General features: G+C 43.5%; 1 pseudogene; it reads right to left on the reverse strand.

Moving 5' to 3' along the window:
• Positions 1–9,609: 9,609 nt before the first annotated feature.
• Positions 9,610–18,903, reverse strand: LOC103269962 (annotated as a pseudogene).
• Positions 18,904–22,041: the final 3,138 nt, after the last annotated feature.

A 22,041-nucleotide genomic window follows, 5' to 3' on the forward strand; every position in this document is an offset into this window, starting at 1 on the left:
GGCTTCCTGCAGTACAGAGCAGAGCAAATGCAAAGGCAGGGAATAATCTGTACACAAGTGGCCAGCAGTCTCTCCAACATGCCCAGGTTGTTAGATGAGATGGCTGGGAGAGACCACAGAGAGGAGGAGAGCTGGGCAGAAATCAGGGAACTGGGCCCATTGAAAGCCTTATAGTAATGTCTGCCAACATGTGGGACACACTACTGGGATCCTGGGCTGGCAAACAGGCCAGGCAGGGCATGACAGGACAGGTCGTCCATGAGGGAGAAATTTCGTTCCTTTTCAATTCTCTTTTCAATCATCTGATGACATTAAGAAAAAAGACTCTATTTGGTGCTAATAGGTATTTAACACCATTCTAACATTTTATAATCCCTCTTTCTTCAGTTTCAAGAGACAGTATCCCTTAGGTCAAAGGCTTTGACTAGGATAATAGATCTATTGGTCCTGCCCAATCCCCTTTACCTAGTCAATACGCTCACCCCCAACTGCTATGAGTGTTGACTGCTAGCACTTTACAGCTGTACCCTTGTCTTAGAAACTGCCTCACCTAGAAATAGGTGTAGATTATACCATCACCTCAGGGGAGTGTGCCTACTTCAGGGTGGTTCAAGTCTGGTGCTGTTCATGTTCCAGAACTTTCTGCTAGCTCAAGCTGAAGCTGAACTTCAGCTGACCCCTCACCTCTACCTTGCCTCTTTCTATTTCCTGCCCTCCTTTTCCAGGAGCTCTTTCTCAATAAGTCACTTGCACAAGAGTCACCATTCCTGACTTTACTTCTACGGCATCTAAGATAGTAGGCAACAGGAGCTAGCTAGAATTTCATAACTTATTTTTAATTATCCTTTTTAATTTTTGTACCTGGTTGATTTATGGTAAGTTGAAGGTTTTCTAATTTATGGTAGTGTAGTATTATATTTCACTTGAAAGTACTTTTGCTTTATTTAGAGATAAATATTACATTAAAAATTTATTGCACACAAACATTCATAATAGCTTTGGTATTCATAGTAGCCCAAAACTAGAAGCAACCTACATATCTTTCAACTGGTGAAGGAACAAGTAAATTGAGGTAACCTATACTCAGCAAAACAAAGAAATGAGCTATGAATACATGTCAAAAATTTGGATGGACCTCAAAAACATTATGCTAAGAAACCATCACAAAAAACTAGGGACTGTGTGATTCCTCTCATGTGATACTTGGAAAAGGCAAAGTAAAAGGAACAGAAAGATCAGTCTTGCCAGAGATTCAGGGGTGAGGGGAACAACTACCAGGGGCCATGAGAGAACTTTTTAGGTGTTGGAAATGCTCTATATATCATATTTACAGTGGTTACATACCATGCACATTTATGAAAACTCAAGACATACACTTGAAATGGTGAATTTTAATGTACATGAATTATACCTCATAAAGCTGATTTTTAAAAATGGTGCACATTGCATGTGGATATGGAAGATATTATGACAATGGTGGGAGAAGCACTCAAGTGGAATTTCAAAGGGAGGGCTCCAAGTCTTCACTGAGTTGGATTCTCATGTTGGACGAGCTGGGGTGGCAAGGCTCTAGGTGGGGTGAGTGAAGGAGGAGCCACTCGGAGTTTGCCCCATGAAGAGTGGAATTATGCTTCCTGACACATGGCCTTGGGCTTGATGCCCATGATAGATGAGGACATGTGGGGAGGATGGTGGGCACAAACCTGGGACTCTTCTTCCTCCTTTCACATGGTCAGGTGGAGTAGAAAGCAAGGATTCCTTGCCTCTGCACATCAATGCCTTTCCTGATCTTTTTTGTAAAAAAGCAAATATCCTTGCAAAAGAGGCAGAAGGAAGAAGGGAAAGGTTACTGAGGAGGCTGGCAAAGAAAGATCTTCTCCTGACTACTCTTTGAGATGAAGTGGGGAGCCAGAAGAGTGCTTTGTGACAGAGGGGAGCTCTGAGTGACCACCTTGCAGGACAAAATGGGCCATGGAGAAGTCCCGGGAGTTACTCAGCCAGCAGTCTCTTCTCTCAGCCTCCAGGTTTCTACCTCCTACTCTCTCTGATGGAGGATTAGGCTGAACCGAGGAGGGATGCCAACATAAAGCTTGCACAGGAGCCTGCTCCGAGATCCCATCAGTATTGACCTTGCATGAAGTTGGCTTGTCCAAACATCATACATCACCACGGACTGTGCTTTATTAGATTAAATGGCTCCTTTCTGCAAAGAAGTATTTGTACTAACATTTGCTTTGCATCTTGTAAAATCATATGGAAATTGGATAACGGTGTCAAAAGTGGAAAAAGAGGGAACCCCCAAAGAAAGTATGACTGAGATAGCTGTGTGTTCCTGAGTAACCACCCCCCGCCCCCATTCCCTCACTCCGAGCCGCCCCAGTCACAGCAGAATGCAACTGTCAGACTCCGTTTTCTATTTGAATGTTCACATGGAGAGTTTTTTAGATTGAGAATCAGACCACCTTTCCCTTAGTGGGTTAGTGGGCTGTTGTTTTCATTTCAGAGGAGGGCTCCAAGTTTTTAAAAATTTGCTAAGAAATTCAAGAAAAGAGAGTAAACAGTTGTAGTGGCTGTAGAAAATCTATAACCAGTAGATATTAATGAAGGACAATGGGGAACTTTGAAGCGGGGTCATTTTCTAAGCAGAACGCATATTTTTAAAAATAATTTCATACTTTCATTTATTTGGTAAACATTTATAGAGTGGTTACCATATAGCATATTGCCTGTGTTATGATACCAGGATTATACTAATTAGTGTTTGCATTCATTTATTCTTTCAACAAATATTACTGAGCTCCTCCTATGCACCAAGCACTGAGTGAGGTGCTAGGCAAGGGAGAAGGGGCAATAAATCAAGTTTTGCTACAATTTTTGCCTCACACGAGGCAGCAGAGGCTTCATTCAGTCAATTTTTCCTTCCTGTATTCACTCATTCCATATTCATGAATGTCTACTACTGGGCACCAGGATGCAGGGATAGCCCTGTCCCTGCAGAGCTCAGAAGCTAGACATACTCCAGAATTCTTTCCCAAGTTTCTCCACAAAGCAACTCAACCACCCATCCGCCAGAGGGAATGAGGGCCACTCCTTCCATTTGAAACAACAGCCAGGAAAATGGAGCAGTTGACCAATGAGGTGTCAGCAACTGGCTTGGGCTCTGGCCTTGGGGACCTTGGGGGAGGTCAACTCTTGTTGGTGGCAGCCGGTAATTTCCCTTCACTCACTATCATACATTTGCAATTAGTTGTTTAATGGCAGCGGCAGTGTGTCTAGTTCAGAACAGTGGTGCATAGTAGGTGCCCAGTAGATATTTGTAGCCTGACCTCTGCCAGCTTCACAGAGCAACAGAGTTCCTGGAGGAGGGACCTTTAGAGCTGGGTTTTGGGAGAAGGGGCTTGAAAGCATGCCGGCATGAAAAGGCACTCACATCTAGAAAAGTGCCACATACATAATTAGTGTTCAAGAGAAACATTGGAGGTGACATTGATGATGGTGATTAGCCATGAGTGACAGAGAAGTTGGACTGTGTGAAGGTAGAGACTAGAGCCAGCGGGAGCCTGCAGTTGTGTCTAGCTCTGAAATCCTCGGGGATGTTTCTGAAATCCACAGACGAAGACATTTGTCTGCCTCTCTCTTGTCAGAGTAGGCCAGGGTTCAGCTGCTGGCAGGGATCCCAATACTCCCTCGTGAAAGCCCACACCAAAGGATCATCCAGGAGTTTGCCTGGATGAGACTGCACCTTGGAGGGCCTCCCAGCCTCTGGGCTGCCAAGGAAAGGCTGTGGAGCAACAGCACTGAGACCCAGAGTTGGGAGACCCAGAGCTGGAAGGCCGTGCCCACTAGGGCACTATTAGACACTCATGTTGGTGGACATGGCTCTCAAGTGACTTCACTGTATGTGTGCTGGGAGGGGTTGGGGACTCTGTAGATTCTTCAAGTGACATGAAGGAAGAGGCTCATTGTTTTGCAGGATGTGGAGGAATTGCCGGCTCTGCTATTTATAGTGGCAATGTTACCGGTTTGCCTTGCTTTTGTGGCCTGACATTTTTAGCACTTCCCTCCTAGCATTTCTCACTCCTGCCTGTGCATAATCTTCGTTTGGTTTAAAATTCTGAATTTCCGTCGGGCTCGGTGGCTCAGCCTGTAATCCCATGCCTTTGGGAGGCTGAGGTGAGTGGATTGCCTGGATGAGACTGCACCTTGGAGGGCCGACGAGACCTCACCTCTACAATAAATCAAAAAATTAGCCGGGCGTGGTAGCACCTGTAGTCCCAGCTACTTGGAAGGCTGAGGTGGAAGGATCGCCGGAGCCCAGCGGGTCGAGGCTGCGGTGGCCAGGAGCAGCCACAGCACTCCAGTCTGGATGACAGAGTGAGACTCCAACTCAAAAAAAAAAAAAAAATTCTGAATTTCATGATGGCAGGATCTTCATCAATTCCCAAAGACTACAAGAAGGTAAAAATTCAGTCACGTAATAATTTAAGTTGCCATCTGTTGGAGACTGACTGTGTACCAGACATGGATCTCAGCCCTCTATATAGATTCAGCCAACCCTCACGGCAATCCTTTGAGGCAGACATTACATCATCCCCATTTTACAGAGGAGAAAACTAAGGTATGGCTTATATAACTCCCACTCTAAAGTTGTCAGGTGGTAAGTGGCGAAAACAGATCCCATTCTTCTAACCACAAACATTTAAATCTCCAAGAAAGCAGCTTCTGTTTCTGGAACTTGGATTGAAAGAAAAGTAAAGACCACAGAAAAAGCTGTTAGTTTGAAGGCGACAGCTAATTAGAGGATACAGTGTTTGTGGGTGGTTGGAGGAAATGTTGTGTGTGTGTGTGTGTGTGTGTGTGTGTGTGTGTGTGTGTGTGTGTGTGAAAATGGATCTGAAACACTGCTTCATTTTTAGCTCCAATTACAAGCAAGACAGCTTTTCTCGTCTGTAATCTTCCATCATCCCAGGATACAGAAGCCAGAGAGTGGCCAAGGAAATGAAACCTCTGAGCACTGACCCTTGGCTGTTTCCTGGTTTCCAGCTTCCTCAACACACTGACCAGTCGCCCACTCCATCCTCAGGTGGCTTGGGACGGCAAGGCCACCTGCAGAGAGCACTGCTACCTCATGCCACAGATGGTGCTGGGTAGGGGCTGCAGCAGGGAAGTGCAGGGTTCGGTGTACTTACTAGTTTGTTTTAATAATAAGGGAAGTATCCAGTCCCAACATGGCACCTTTTATCCCGTTCAGGCAGCTACACCCAGAGTGGCTCTATGTCTCAGAAAAAAGATGTGATGAAAGTGGAAGAGAAACTATTTTTTTCCTGGCTTTTGAATTTCAAAAGCCTATGCCTCTAGGCAAACAGAAAGGACTATTCTAATCACTTAAAGATGGTGGGGGAATACACAATGAGGAAGACCAATACCCCTTTCCCCCAGGTAGAGTGGGATTCCATTGGTTGTGGGAATAGAGACATGGTGGGTCCCCTAAGAGGGGATTCTTGACCCTTGTGCCCTCAGCTTGGAGGCAAAATGTCCATCCAAACTGTGGAGCCAATGACCAGGACACCCAGTGCCATTTCCTGGGAAGAGCTCTGGGGAAGCAACAGACGCAGAGAAAGAAGGAGCTGGATCACAGGCAGCTTCCAAGAGTGGAGAGCGAAGAGGTGCTGTAGGGCCCCCACCAATGGGAGAGGCTTAGGCTAGAGCACTGAGGAGCAAACTGTGAGAACAGATGGGCCCTGGGCCCTCAATAACAAGCTCCTTTTTTTTTTTTGAGTTGGAGCCTCACTTCGTCACCCAGGCTGGAGTGCAGTAGCATACTCACGGACACCCCAGTGTCAACCTGCTGGGCATAGGCGATCCTTCCACCTCAGCCTTTCAAGTAGCTGGAACTACAGGCGTGAGCTACTATACCCCGCTAATTTTTCGATTTATTGTAGAGATGAGGTCTTGACAAGTCCTCCCGAAGTTAGAGGCAGCCCTGGGAAAAGGGGTAGTACTCTAAGATGACATTTCTGCCACCTAGCAAAATAGGGGCTCAGAATAAAATTAAATTGAATTATAAAAAATAAAAGTAAGTCCCATCTTGCTCAGTCACTTAAGGCCCCCTGAGTTTGCAGACTAAGAGGCTTGCTTGCTGTTTCGTGTATAGATGGAGTAATTTTCTCCTTAAGGAGTGTGGTAAACTTGCTGTTTTTGTATCTTCATGACAGTCTGATCAGCGGTCTACGCAACAGGTCTCTCATCACTTTGGGAGCCCAGTGGCTCAGAATCACCCTATAGTCTGGGAAATGCCAGCTTAGGTACATCCAGCACAAACAAGTACCCCAAGGAAGACTCCTCTTTGTTCCTGTTCTGGAATGGTACATCCTTCACAAACAAGTTCTCTAAGGAAGACTCCTCTTTGTTCCTGTTATGGAATGGTATCTGCCTGCCCAACCTATAGGTTACTCACCCACCTCCCTCTGATTAGTTTAGAAAATCCCAAACAGTAAACATTTGGAAATCCCAAACAGTAAACATTTGAAGCTGATGGTATCAAGTTTACAGGTCTTAACTCCGCCCCCCACCCCCACCCCCAAAAGCTGTCATTGTCTGGCCTTCAGGGACCCTTCTGGCTTCACAGCCTAACATGGCCCTTCTATGAGACTCTCTGATGGAGCCTACCAAACATGATTGCGCCTGCGTGTCCTTCCCTCTTGTCTCTGGCCCCATCCCTCACATTCCACCCCCTGACACCCACCCATCTGCCTCAGTGAGCAGCCCCTGGCAGCTCAAGACTTGACATCACCTCCTTTGTGAGGTTTTCCTAGGTAAAGATAACACCCTTTTCCTGTGACCTCACAGTGCCAGGTACAAATGGCGACCTTGACTCCTGTACAGTTTGTGAACTTGTCTGTTTTCATGTCTCCTTCTTTATCATAATCCTTTGGGGTTCAGGATGAGAGAGAGAGAGAGAACACACGAGCATTTTAGACTCTGCTCTTTGGAGTTGGGGTTCCCTGGAGGTCCCTTCAGGGCTACTGCAGAGTGTTAGGAAAGTGCCACAGCCTTTTACGCAGAAAAATTCTGCTTTCATTTTGTTAAAAAAAAGAAGTATGAAATAATTGCTAGCAATTTTGAGCATTTTCCATATACCAGATGCTGACTACAGAGAGATTACACTGAGTTTCCACAATAACCCTGTGGGGCAAGCATTAAGATCCCATTTTATGGATGAAGAAATGGAGGCTGAGGGTCTTGCCTAAGGCCACATAGTCCAGGGCTCTCTGACTTCTGAAGTCTGGACCCCTTCCCTCCATAGGCCCTCCCCCTTCTGTTTACACAGCGGGCTCCTTGTGGTCCAGCAGCCCCGTGGTGTCCACCTGAGGAGGCCTCGGTCACTTGGAGGAGTTTAGACAAGCATGGTCTTCTCGACCCCCAGGGGAGGCCCGCGTTGAAGTAGCCCGTCTATAAAGCTACACACCAGAGCCCTCTTTGTTTATAAAAAACACTCAAGCAATAGATCCTTGTAGAAAAATAGCAAAAAGAATAAGATCAGAATCACCCATAATCCTCTCCTGATAAGGTGGTAATTAACAGACAATGCATAACCTTTCAGACTATATATGAGACAATGAATTTCATAGTTTATTTATACCTTTGTCGAGATTATATTTAACAAATACATACCAAAAACATTCTATTTTATATTTCTGTGTATCATTTGATAATGTTTACATTTATTTATTGATAACAGACACTTCCCCCTCCCCCAGCATAATTTGGTAGCTCTTATTTGGCCAAGTGGAGGATGGTGTGTCTTCCCTTTTCCCAGAGGCCACAACCCAGTTCTCTTATTCATTTATTTATTTATTTATTTAGAGTTAAAGCCTCACTGTGTCACCCAAGCTGGAGAGCAGTGGCATGCTCAAGGCCACCACAGCCGACTTGCTGGGTTCAGGTGATCCTTCTACCTCAGCCTTCCAAGTAGCTAGAATTACAGATTCACGCCACCAGAGTCAGCTACTTTTTGTGATTTATTGTAGAGACGAGGTCTCACCAAGTTGCCCAGGCTGGTCACAAACTCCCAGACCCAGGCAATCCTCTTGCCTCGGCCTCCCAAAGTGCTGGGATTACAGCCTGACCACTGCGCCCAGCCTGGTTCTCTTATTTTTAATGATAGTGATGGACATAAAACTCTACCTTATAACTCACCAAGCCCTCTCCAACCATTATCTTTTTTAATCCTAACAATCACTCTGGGAGGCCAGTCTATATCGTCTAATTATCCACATTTTATTGAGAAGGAAACTCAAAGAGGTGGCTTGACTTGCCAGCTTGATCCTGTGTCCTCCCCACTAACCATTGCTTCCTCTTGGAGGACTGCCTAGTGCAGCCTGCCTGCTCCAAGTGAGTGATTTCTCAGAGAAGCTGCTGGCTCCTGGCTGAGCCCTCTGGCCTCTGTGGAGGGCTGAGGATGTGGGCAGAGTCCAAGGCAGCTGCCTAGGGTCAGGCTCTGCCCAGTGCCCCGGGGATCCCCTCTTGCCAGTGCCTGAAGTATCTGCTTTGTCTCTTAGCAACTGTTGGTGATGTCAACAATGAGGGGGCTATGATCCATTTCAGAACCTCTGAGGTCTTCAGAAGGTGTTAGGTGGCAGGTGGGTGCCCTTGAGCCCAAGGTCAGCCTTGCGGAGCACAGGCAGGGCAGGGCCACTCAGCACCTCCCAATCCCCTGGCCTTGGTGAACCCTGCCCCTGTAGCAGGGCCTGAACTCTGGGCACCTGGAGGATGATCTGCTCCTCCCAGGCCTCTTTCCCAAGCGCCAGAGTGTGAGGCATCAGATCTGGGGCACTCTTGACATTCTAATCCACCAAGGATTCTGGCAGGTGTCAAGTCTCTGGTAACAGGGGAAATGACCTCAGAGATTTGGACATGGCCAGCATGCCACTGTTCAGACTTAAAGGTCCCCCGGCAGCCACCTGTTGCCTGAGCTGGAAGGTCTCTCGTCCTTCCCCTGCCTCAGCCCTTGCAGAAGAGAGCTGAGGCTTCTGGGAAAGAAGGCTGGCTTCTAGGATAGGGTGAGACCTCAGGATTTCAAAACCCCTCTGTGAATGCCTAGCTCCCTGAAGCCCGAAAACATGACTTTACTCTTGAGCCAGAGGTAGAAAAGCAGACCTGCTGTGTATAACTTGTGTTGGGGTCCTGGGTAAAATCCTCTCTTGCTCTGTTATCTATACTACACTGCACAGTGGTTGAAAAATTAGATAAGGACTGCTCTCCACATGGAGTACACTTGTCAGGGCCTTTGCCTCCTTCCTTTCCCTCCAGCCCTGTGAGGAGGGCGGAACTGTTCTACCAGGTCCATTCTCACAGCTGAAGAAATTGAGGTTTGTGGTTCATCCAAAGCCAGGGACCAAAACGGGTCAGGGCAGAGCTGGGTCTCAAATGCAGACTTTACAATTTTTTTGTCTTAACCCAGAGCACCTAGTGCCAGTTTCTTTCACAGTAGCTCTGCACATGGGTCTATGTGTTTGAGGTTCTCTCATGGAGCTAGTTACGAACACATTGATTCACGTTGTATTTATTAAGCCCAGCTCTTGGTTGGAAACTATGGAGACTCAAAGGTTAAAAAAGGCCTAGTTCCTGCTTCAGAAGGAAAAGAACTTGTGGATTAAGGAGAAAGAGAAGATAGATCCTGCACATAGACCTGAGGAGTGAACGATGCTGGGATACAGGAGGGGAAAGTCGGCCCATTCTGTGGACACTGTCTGTGGTCTGGGGGTTGGGAGGGCTTCCTGGAGTAGGCTGTGGGGGTGGAGGCAACTTTATTTGGAAGCTGTTATGTCCCTTCAAAGTCTTGATGGCAAGAGCCCCCTGCTGTCCATTGTCAGAGGTGCAGGCTAAGGCTGATTTGTGAACAGAGTCCCCTGGTGCCCAGAAGGGGTGTGCAGAGAGCCTGGAGGAAGCTACAGGGCACATGCCCTTGCTTTGTGGGGCGAGAAACCTGTCCAGACATTCCTGGCTCAGTGAAGGGCAGAGCACCATGGATCCCCTGGCCTCAGCGGCTCTCTGAGGAAGGACAGTCCAGAAAACCTTGTTTTCCCTGCAGGCACATATGTTCTGCCCCAGAGTCAGGGTAGACTCACCTCTGTTCTTCGAAGAGAGTCCTTCAAATGATTGACTTTTAACACAGCGGGAATCAGGGCTCAGCAGACCCTTGGCAGACAGTGCATCTAAGTCATAGAGGGCAGCAGGGGTCAAGCCATCTCTGGACCAGGCTGGCCCTGCCACTTACCGTGTTTGGGAGCAAGTCATTTAACTCTTTGAACTTCTGTTTCCTGCTCTGTAAAGTGAGGATACAGTTGCATCTGCCTCATAGGGTGAATGCAGGTTTTTCATGAGATAATGTCCATGAAGTGCCCAATGCACAGTAGGCCCTGGCAAGGCAGCAGTTATCTGCGAGTTGAGTCACACATAGCAGGCACTAGAGAAATGTCTGAAGACTGAATCAGACATTTTTTCTTTCTGTCTGCCAAGTATTTGTTCTTGACTTAGGAAGCTAGTTAAGATCAGAAAGCTCCGATGCTGGGAAACGAGCCACCCAGGACTGGAAGTGGTGGTGTGGCTGTGGTGTCCTCTAGGTGCTTGATCTGACTGAGCTGAATAGGAAGCCCGGACGGTGAGGAGCTTGCCCTGGAATCCCCAGAACAGCTTTCCAGGGGACTGGGCTAAGGGCTTTTTCATTACAGTATGTTCTCACTTAAAAAATAACTTTAATTTGTGTTTATGATAAAAGTAGTATATTTTTGTTAAAACAAAGGCTTATATTGAGCTTATGTTGTACCAAACTCTCTTCTTTTTTTTTTTTGAGTCAGAGTCTCACTCCATTGTCCAGACTGGAGTGCAATGGCACGCTCACGGCCACCCCAGTGTCAACCTGCTGGGCTCAGACGATACTTCCACCTCAGCCTTCCAAGCAGCTGGAACTACAGGCACAGGCTAAATTTTGATTTTTTTTTTAAATTGTAGAGACGTGATCTCATCAAGTTGCCCAGGTTGGTCTCAAACCCACGGGATCAGGCAATTTACTCGCTTTGACCTCCCAAAGTGCTGGGATGATAAGCTGAGCCACTGAGCCTGGCCCAAGCTCTCTTCTAAGTCATATAGGTACTATTATTTTTTTTTAACCTTTTATGAATAAATAAACTGAGGCACAGAGAGGTTAAATAACTTGCCCAGAGTCATCCAGCTAAGAAGTTACAGCTGGGATACAAGCTCAGACTGTCTGGCTCCAGAGTCCTGCTCTTAATCACTATACTGTTATGTCATATTGTCTATATATGCCTTACTGTCCATATGTGTGGAAGTACAGGTAAGAAAAATAAGTTAAAGATAAGCCATATTCTTAATATCCAGAGGGTAATTGCTAGTATTGCTAACAGTATAGTAAGGAGTTACACATAGGGCCTGAAGCAAGACATGCTCATGTTTGAATTCTAGCTTCACTGTTTATAGGCAGTGTGACCTTGGTCTAGAATGCAGATAAAAATGTTTTTGTAATCTTGGGGGAGAGAAGGTCTTTCTTAGCATCGATACCAAAGATGGAAAACATGGACAGATGTTGCTATATGACAATTAAGAATTTCTGTATGACATGATGCAGCACAACACAAAATTTAAAGTCAAATGGCAAACTGAGAAAAAAAATTGCTTCATGTGTAACAGAAACATAGTTCTTTATCATATATGAAAAACTTACCTCACTAAAAATGGGAGATTCTACCAAAGAACTACAAATGTCCAATAAAAATGTGTTCAACCTTATGAATAATCAAATAATTAAAATAATGAGATGTGATTTTTGTACATCAGCTTTGTTAGGATTAAAAGGCTGACAATAAGTTAGGTATGGTGGTGTGCACCTGGAAACCTCAGCTACTCAGGAGATTGAGGTGGGAGAAAGTCTTGAGTTCAGGAGTTTGAAGCCAGTTTAAGCAATATAGCGAGACCCCTCTCTCAAAACAAAACAAAAAACCTGACAATGTTGCCAGTGTTGGCAAGGATGCAAATGCTCTCCTAGGCTTGGATGGAGTGGTGGTGGTGAATGCTTACAGTCTTTCCGGAGACAAGTTGGTAGCATGTATATAAATCCTCCATATATCCGCCACTTGGCCTAGAAGTTCAACTTCAGATAACTTATTCTAATGAAAAGATAGCAAATAAAGTAAGAAAATGTTTATGCTAGTATATTCACTGGAGTTTTTTTGGGGGGAGGGGGATTGGGGGTCTCACTCTGTCACCCAGGTTGGAGTGCAGTGGCATGATCACAGCTCACCACAGCCTTGACCTCCTTGGCTCAAGCAATCCTACCACCTCAGTCTCCTGAGTAGCTGGGATTACAGGACACCACCACACACAGCTAATTTTTTATTTTTTATTATAGAGACAGGGACTGGTCTTGAACTCCTTTGCTCAAGCAGTCCTCCCACCAAGGCCTCCCAAAGTGCTGAGATTACAGGCATGTGCCATACTCGGCTGGAACATTTTAATAAAAGCAAAAAGTTGGAAACAACCTAAATGTCCTTTAAGAGGGGATTTGTTCAGTAAAATACTGTAAGGTTATTAAATAGATAATTATGTAGCTGTTAAAAGGAATAAGGTAGATTTATATATGCTGATAAGGAAAAAAGTCTATGACAAATTAAAGAAGCAAGTTGTAGTATGTGATCTTATATATGAGTAACAAGATCTCCTGGCAGAGCCCTAACTTGGATTTTAATTTTGACTATACAACTGGTTTTCTGGAATTTGTAGAATTTGACAGATTATTTTGTAAACACATATGAAGTTTCCCTTTGGAGACTCCAAGAAAGAGTTGAGAAGGTAGAGACAGTGTTCAAATAGAGACTTGTTAGCAAGGCTAGGATCCAGGCCTATGTAAGAAAGGGCAATGATAAGATTGTTTGGTTATTTGTGCATCTATAACTGTATTTATAGATGTATAGAAGACTGATAGGTATAAGCTACATTCGTTAAAAAATTAACTTATTTATTGGACATAAACATAGGGAATGCACAACCTGACGAATTTTCACCAAGTGAGCATGCTCATATAAGCCTTTCACATATATAAATTGCCAGAAGATGTCCAGAAGTTTCTCTCTTGCCCCCTCAGTCACTTTTCTTCTCAGAGGACTGCTCCTTTGACTTCTAACATGAGAAGTGACTTTGATCTGTGTTTGAACTTCACATCAACAGAATCATAAAGTATGACCCCTTTTATGTGTAACTTCTTTCCCTCAACATTATGAGACGTATCTGGGTATACTAGTTCATCCATATTCACTTTTGCACAGTATTCCATTGTGTGAATATACACACATTGTTTATCTAGTCCCCTGATTATAAATATTTAGATTGTTTTCATTTTTTGTCTGTTAAAAAAATGCCACCAATTCTCAGGATGATAGCAGCAGAGCCAGTAGGACTAAGTGAGTCCTAGTGTGAGTGAGTAAGAGTATGGAAAATTTTGCATTCATGTTGGTGAGTAAGTGGGCATGAGAGTAACTGACTGAGTAGTGACTTGAGAGCAAGTGACCAGGGCTCTCCTGGTTAAGTGGCTGGTGCCAAAGCTGCTCTGCTTGGCCCATAGAGCTTCCTGGGGCACAGAAGCCAAGTGCCATTTTAAAAAAATTAACAAAGTCCTTCCCAGGAATAAGCTGCTGGGAGAGACTACCGGCCTCAGCCTCTGCCTCACCACTGCTGCACCTGGCTGGACTCTGGTAGCAAGGGCTGTGGAGGGAGCATAGTGAGGGAACCAGAGGGAGAGCTCCACTGGAGAAGATGAAAGAGGCACCATGCCACCATCTTGAAAACTGGAAAGGAAGTGTTCAATCTCTGTGACTGGTGGATTAACTACTAAGGGGTTGATCATGACCCAGAGGGAATATTCTAACAGCACAAATTCTGGAGGGACAAAAGAAGTGCAGCGTCTCAGGCACCCTACTCCCTACCCTGATTCAGCTGCAGAACAAAGTGTGGCCAGAAAATGACAAGGAAGACCTCCAAAGAGATCGGTGGGAGTACACACACATATCCACTGCATTGCCATAAAGAGTGGTGGTGGGGAGTGGAACCCATATTATAGTCAGTGAACATTGTGATTTACAAATCATTTCTGAGTCCTAGCTCCCCATCCTCCACCTAATTCAACGCTAAAAACGATGAGATAGTAAAGCTTCCCACCTACAGCCCTGTTTCAAAATACAACAAATTCAGAACCCTGATCAGAGAAGAATGTAGGGCTGAGGAAACATCAGTCATGAAATCCTCTCCAACTGCCACTGAATAATGGAATTAAAGGAAAAAGAAAGATCTGTCATAAATGAGGAAAAATCAGTGGAAGAACATGGGTAATTCTCAGCATCACAAAGAGAAAACACCTGAAAAATCAGACCTCATAACCCAACAATGGAAGTCACTAATACTTGACCCCAGAATTCAACAGAGATTAGGGAATGGATGGAAAGAGTGAATAAGACTCAAGAAAAACAAGATGCAACACTGAAAGAACTTGTAACAAGATTTTGCCCATAAAAAATTTCATCCAGGAAATAACAAGACGACAAGCATGGAAAGCAGAATTAATCAAGAAGAAGAGAGAATCTCAGAACTTGAAGACCAAAACATGGAATTAACCCAATCTGTAAAAAAAAAAGAAAGAAAACTCAGAAAGAAAGAACAAAACCTACAAGAGATGTGCAATTACATTAAGAGGCCAAACCTATGCCTGATTGGTATCCCAGAAGAAGAAAGGGAAATGGGGAACACCTTGGAGCAGGTATTCCAGGAGGTTATCCAAGAAAACTTTCCCCATCTCACTAGAGGTGTGACCACACAAACACAAGAGATACAGAAAACCCCTGCAAGACATCAAATGAAAAGACTAGTCCCTAGACACATAGTAACTTGCCTGCACAAAGTAGGCACAAAAGAAAAAATCCTAAAGGCAACAAGAGAGAAAGGTCAGACTACCTATCAGGGAAAACCAATCAGAATAACAGCAGACCTAATGGCAGAAACACTACAAGCTAGGAAGGGTCTGGAGTCCAATATTCAAAGTCCTCAAAGATAAACAATTTTACCCAAGAATTTCCTGCCCAGCCAAGATCAGCTTCATCAGTGATGGAGAATTAAAATTCTTCCCATACATCCAATCCCTAAGAGATTATGCAGCTTCCAGACCAGCTCTATAGGAAATGCTTAAAAAAATATTAAGTACAGAAGAAAGAAAGAAAGAAAAAAAGAATGACTATGCAGTTCTCAAGAGAACAGCAGAACATAGAATCAACAGAGAATACACTGCAACTGCAAACTTGAAAACACGCACATATATTAACCCCAAAATGGAAAGAAAACAAACAAAGAGAAAACTTTATAAGAACCTCATATTGGGGATAAACAATCACATTTCAATAATTAGCCTGAATGTGAATGGACTAAATGCACCACTGAAAAGACACAAATGGCAGACTGGATAAAAAAAACCCTAACCCAATAATCTGCTGCATCCAGGAAACTCATCTCATGGCAAGGGATACACACAGACTCAAAGTTAGAGGATGGAAAACGAGTTTCCAGGTGAATGGATTACAAAAGAAGGCAGGGATTGTGATCTTAATATCAGACAAAAGAACTTTTAAGCTAGCAAAAATTTTAAAGATACAGAGGGACACTACATAATGATAAAAGTTTCGATCTATTAACAAGAAATATCCATCCTAGCCAGGCTCAGTGGCTCAGCCTGTAATCCTGCGCCTTTGGGAGGCTGAGGTGAGTGGATTGCCTGAGCCCACGGGTTCGAGACCCACCTGGGCAACTTGGCGAGACCTCATCTCTACAATAAATCAAAATGAGCCGGGCATGGTAGCACACGCCTGTAGTTCCAGCTACTTGGAAGACTGAGGAGGAAGGATCACCAGAGCTCAGCAGTTGGAGGCTGCAGTGACCGGGAGCAGCCACTGCACTCCAGTGCAGACTCCAACTCAAAAAAAAAAAAAAATCCATCCTAAACATATATGCACCCAACACAGGAGCACCAGCATCTATAAAGCAACTACTAAGTAAACTAAAAAAAGATATTGACTCTAACACTATTATAGCTGGGGACTTAAATACCCCACCAACAACTCTAGAGAGATCATTGAGGCACAAGATCAACAAAGAGATCTGGAATCTTAACTTGACACTTGACCAAATGGACTTAATTGATACCTACAGAACACTCCATTCAACAACCACAGAATATACATTCTACTTATCACCACATGGAATATACTCTAAGATCAATCATATCCTCAGCCATAAATCAAACATAAATTTCATAAGATTGAAATACTTGCCATATGCCCTCTCACACTACAGGGAATAAAAATAAATATCAACACCAACAAAATTCTCCCAAAACCCACAAAGGCATGGACACTAAACAGCATGATGCTGAACAACTACTGGGTCAGCACAGAACTCAAAACAGAAATTAAAAGATTCCTGGAAACAAATGAAAATGAAGAAACATCCTACCAAAACCTCTGGGATACCATGAAAGCAATTCTAAGAGGGGAATTTATATTTCTATGAACACACATCAAGAAAATGGAAAGATCATAAGTTGACAGCCTAACAAATCACCTAAGGGAGCTGGAAATATAAAACCACCAAAACCCTAACTTTAGCAGAAGAATTCAGATCACCAAAGTAAAAGCCCAAATATGGGACATGCAAGACAAAAATAACAGAGAGAAAAAGCAACAAAACAAAAAGCTAGTTCTTTGAAAGAATAAACAAGATTAGTGGATCCCTAGCCAGAATCCAAGAAAAAGAGAGAAAAAGCCCAAATAAACATAATCAGAAATGCAAAAGATCAGATCACAGCTGACCCCAAAGAAATACAAAAGGTTATCAGAGATTATTATGCACTCCTGTATGGAAACAAACTTGATAACCTAAATGAAATGGAGGACTTTCTGACATCACACAATCTCCCAAGGTTGAAACAAGAAGACATTAAGACACTAAACAGACCAATAACAACCCAGGAAATTGACTCCATCATGAGAAAACTACCTACAAAAGAAAAAAAAAAAAAACCTGGGACCAGACAACTTTCCAGCAGAATTCTACAAAACATACAAGGAGGAGCTGATACAATCCTATTGAAAGTATTCCAGGCAATTGGGAAAGATGGAGTTCTCTCCAAGTAATTTTATGAAGCTAACATCACACTGGAACCCAAACTGGGTAAAGACCCAACAAAAAAAGGGAACTACAGGCCAGTATTCCTAATGAACATAGATGCAAAAATTCTCAACAAGATTCTAGCAAATTGGATTCAACAACACATCTCAAAAATCATCTACCATGACCAGGTAGGCTTCATCCCCAGAATGCAGGGCTGGTTCAACATATACAAGACCATAAATGTAAAATACATCAATAGATGTAAAAACAAGAACCACATGATTATATCATTAGATGCAGAAAAAGCTTTCGATAAAATCCAGCATCCCTTCTTGATAAAAACTCTCAAACATCTAGGCGTAGAAGGAACATACCTAAAAATAATAAGCACCATTTACGATAAACCCACAGCCAGTATATTGCTAAATGGAAACAGAAACTGGAAACATTTCCCCTGAAAACCAGAACAAGACAAGGCTGCCCACTCTCACCCCTCTTGTTGTGTTGGAAGTCTTAGCTAGAGCAATCAGACAAGAGAAAGAAATCAGGGGTATCAAAATAGGAAGAGAGGAAGTTAAGTTGTCCCTCTTTGCTGACAATATGATCCTATACCTCGAAAATTCAAGTGAATCTGTCAAAAACCTGCTTTCACTGATAAAGGACTTTGGTAAAAGCTCAGAGCACAAAATAAATGAGCAAAAGATAGTTGCATTTTTTTTTTGTCTTTTGAATCTTTTTATTACAATGGAGTGAAAATCCTTTTCTATCTTTAGAGTTGTTGAACCTTTTTTTCTGTGTTGTTTTTTTTTTTTTTTTGAGTTGGAGTCTCACTCGGTCACCCAGACTGGAGTGCAGTGGCCACTCCCGGCCACTGCAGCCTCACCTGCTGGGCTCCGGCCATCCTTCCGCCTCAGGCTTCCAAGTAGCCGGAATTACAGGCGTGTGCTACCACGCCTGGCTGATTTTTTGTTTTCTGTGCTTTTTATATTGACATCTAACTTGTCTACTTTGGTTGCCAGTTGGTCAAGAATGCCGTCTTGCTCCTTAATTTCTGTCTGCATCCCCAGGGATATGTCCTTCAGATGGCCCAGTCCCATGGACAGTTCATCTAGGTTGCTGTTGATCTTCTGGTGATAGGCTCTAAGGTGCAGGTTCTTGGGATAAGCATCAGTGCTCACAACATAACTAGTCCCTCCAGGGATGGAGTCTACATCATCCAGCTTTCTGAGATTTGGGTGGTTGACCTGATACTTTGCTTCCTGTTCTTTACTTGCACTTGTGGCTTCTTCAATCTACTGCTGGGCTGTGGGGCAAGGGTGCCATTCTGTTCAGGTGGGGTCTCTGCTGGTTTGAATTTGAAGTAATTGACAAGTCTCCCAAACACACTCTTAATGCTGTTGATGTGCCTCTGGCTGGTCTTCAAATCTTGGTCCATCCTGTCTACCATCTTCTCTGTACGTTCTAAGACTCCTCACTGATGAACAAGTTCCTCGGAGGAGGACACCTCGACCTTCTCTGACTTGTACATGAGGGACCTCCTATCACAGGTACTGATGCCTGTCTATGGGCTCAGCAGGCCCATTGGGGAGGTCGGGCATCCCTCCACAGGGCCGGCCAGGAGCCCTCTTCCTCTGCATCATTGTTGTCGAAAGGGTTGTAGCTTTTAGGGTAGGCCGACATGGTGTTGGCTCTGGTCTCTTTCTGTGGTAGGAGAAGGAGGAGCAATGCCACTTGACAGTTTCATTCTTATACACCAACAACAAGAAAGCAGAGAAACAAATAAGAAGCACAATCCCTTTCACAATTTCACAAAAATGAAATATCTCAGCATCTTCATAACCAGAGAAATGAAAAACCTTTACAATGAAAACTATAAAACACCACTCAAAGAAATCCAAGAAGACACAAACAAATGGAAAAATATTCCATGCTCATGGATAGGAAGAATCAACATTGTTAAGATCCTACCAAAGGCAATCTACAGATTCAACACTGTGCCCATTAAATTACCAACATCATTCTTCTCAGACCTGGAAATGACAATACAAAAATTCACATGGAAACATAAATGACCATGAATAGCCAAAACAATTCTTAGCAAAAACAACAACAACAAACAACAACAACAACAACAAAAGTGGGTGATATCACACTTTCAGACTTTAAACTGTACTATAAGGTTACACTAATCAAAACAGCCTAGTATTGGTACAAGAATAGGCATATGGACCAATGGAACAGAATAGAGATTCCAGAAGCAAAACCTCAATTTCTCAACCAACTCATCTTTGACAAAATCTACATCAACAACCACTGGGAAGAGGAGAACTTATTCAGTAAATGGGGCTGGGAAAACTGACTGATTACATGCAGGACCCCTACCTATCACCATATACAAAAATCAACTCTGAGTGGATCAAATACCTAAATGTCAAATCTCAAACTATAAGAAGCTCAGAAAATGCAGGAGACACCCTTATGGAAATTGGAACTGGCAACCAGTTCCTGATCAAAATTTCAAATGCCCGTGCTATAAGAGATAAGATAGACAAGTGGGACCTCATTAAACTGCAAAGCTACTGCAAAGCAAAAGAAACCATCAAGAGAGTGGGGAGACAGCTCACAGATTGGGAAAAACTATTTGCCAACTGTATATCTGACAAATGCCTAACATCCAGGATCTACAAGGAACTCAAACGTGCCAAAAGGAAAAAAACAGCCCATTTAAAAAATGGGCAAGCCGGGCTGGGTGGCTGAGCCTGTAATCCCGCGCCTTTGGGAGGCTGAGGTGAGTGGATTGCCTGAGCCCACGGGTTCGAGACCCGCCTGGGCAGCGAGACCTCATCTCTACAATAAATAAAAAAATCAGCCAGGTGTGGTAGCGCATGCCTGTAATTCCGGCTACTTTGAAGGCTGAGGCGGGAGGATCGCCTGAGCCCAGCAAGTCGAGGCTGCGGTGGCCGGGAGCAGTCACTGCACTCCAGTCTGGGCGACACAGTGAGACTCTAACTCAAAAAAAAAAAGGGGGGCAAAAGACATGAATATACACTTCTCAAAAGAAGAGAACAGATATATGAAAAAGTGCTCAGCAGCTAACAGACACGTGGAAAAGTGTTCGGTCTCACTAATCATCAGAGAAATGCAAACCAAAACCGCATTGAGATACCACCTAACCCAGTAAGAATGGCCATCATTAATAAAACAAACAACAACAGATGCTGGCGAGGATGCAGAGAAAAAGGAACACTTCTACACTGCTGGTGGGAATGCAAACTAATGCAACCTCTTTGAAAAACAGTGTGGTGATTTCTGAAAGAACTTGACATTGACCTTCCATATGACCCGGCAATCCCCCTACTGAAAATATACCTGGAGGAACTCAAATCCTTCTGCAAAAAAGATACCTGCCCACACATGTTTATTGCAGCACTATTCACAATAGCAAATACATGGAATCAACATGCTACCCATGGAAACTGGACTGGATTAAAAAAATGTGGTACATATACACAGTAGAATATTATGCAGTCATAAAGAAGAACAAACATATGAAATTCCCAGCAACTTGGATGGATTTAGAGTCTATCACACTCAGTGATCTGCCACAGAAACAAAGAACAGAGACCGCATGCTCTCACTCATAAGCAGACGCTGAACATCTACCATAATACTATAAGAAAGGGATTGGCACTAGTGGGATACTGTGCGGTAAGGGAGGAGGGAACACAATATCAATAAGGGTACCTGATCTCAAATCTGGCAAAGTGGGGTCCAAAGGGAGGCCCAAATTTTACCTGTTCGATGATCATTTGCATATCTAATCCTGAATTGTACCCCACATCTTAAAAACAAAAACAAACAAAAAACGCTACTGTAAATGTTCCCACACAAGACTTTTGGTATGCATATATGCCCCTTTCATTGGTATATACCTAGCTAGTTGCAGAGTTTACTTAGCTTTAACAGTGAGTGCAAAACCATTTTCTGAAGCTGTACCAGTTTACATTCCCACCAACAGTGTTTGGAAGTTTCAGTTCCACCACATATTTGCCAAGAAGTGACATGCCATGTCAATTTTGGGTATACTGGTGGGTGGGTATTTTGCTGTGGTTTTAACTTGTGTTTTCCTGATGACTAATGAGAATTAGCACTTTTTTTTTTTTTAAGACAGGGTCTCACTCTGTCACTCAGAATGCAGTGGCAGGATTAAGGTTCACAGCAGCCTCAACTTGGGCTCAGGTGATCCTTCTGCCTCAGTTTCCCAAGTAGTTGGGACAACAGGCATGTGCCACCATGCCCGGCTAATTTTAAATTTTTTTTTTTGTAGAGATTAAGTCTCATTATTTTGCCCAGGCTACTCTCAAACTCCTGAGCTTAAGCTATCCTCACGCCTCAGCCTCCCAAAGTGCTGGAATCATAGGTGTGAGCCACTTAACCAGGCTGGATTAGCACTTTTAATAACAAGTTTCCTGGCCATTTGGATATACTTTTTTGTGTTCTAGTCTTTTTCTCTTTTCTTTTAGGTCATTAATCTTTTTCTAACAAATTTGCAGTTATTTATGTAGTTGAGATATTAGTCTTTTGTCAGTAATATGTATTGCAAAAATAATTTCACATTCCAGTAGCTTGCTTTTTTACTCTCTTAATAGTGTTGTTTGTTAAACATATGTTCTTAAATTTACTATAGTCCAATTTACCTATTTTTCTTTTATGACTTTTGTTTCCTAGTGTCCTGTTTAATAAATTTGACCTAAAACAGTAACAATAACTATATTTTTCTATTCCAGTTTCTAAAAGCTTTACTGTTTTACCTTTTAT

Source organism: Carlito syrichta, unplaced genomic scaffold (assembly GCF_000164805.1).
Source record: "Carlito syrichta isolate Samal-C Ts95f unplaced genomic scaffold, Tarsius_syrichta-2.0.1 Scaffold309650, whole genome shotgun sequence".
NCBI lineage: Eukaryota > Metazoa > Chordata > Mammalia > Primates > Tarsiidae > Carlito > Carlito syrichta.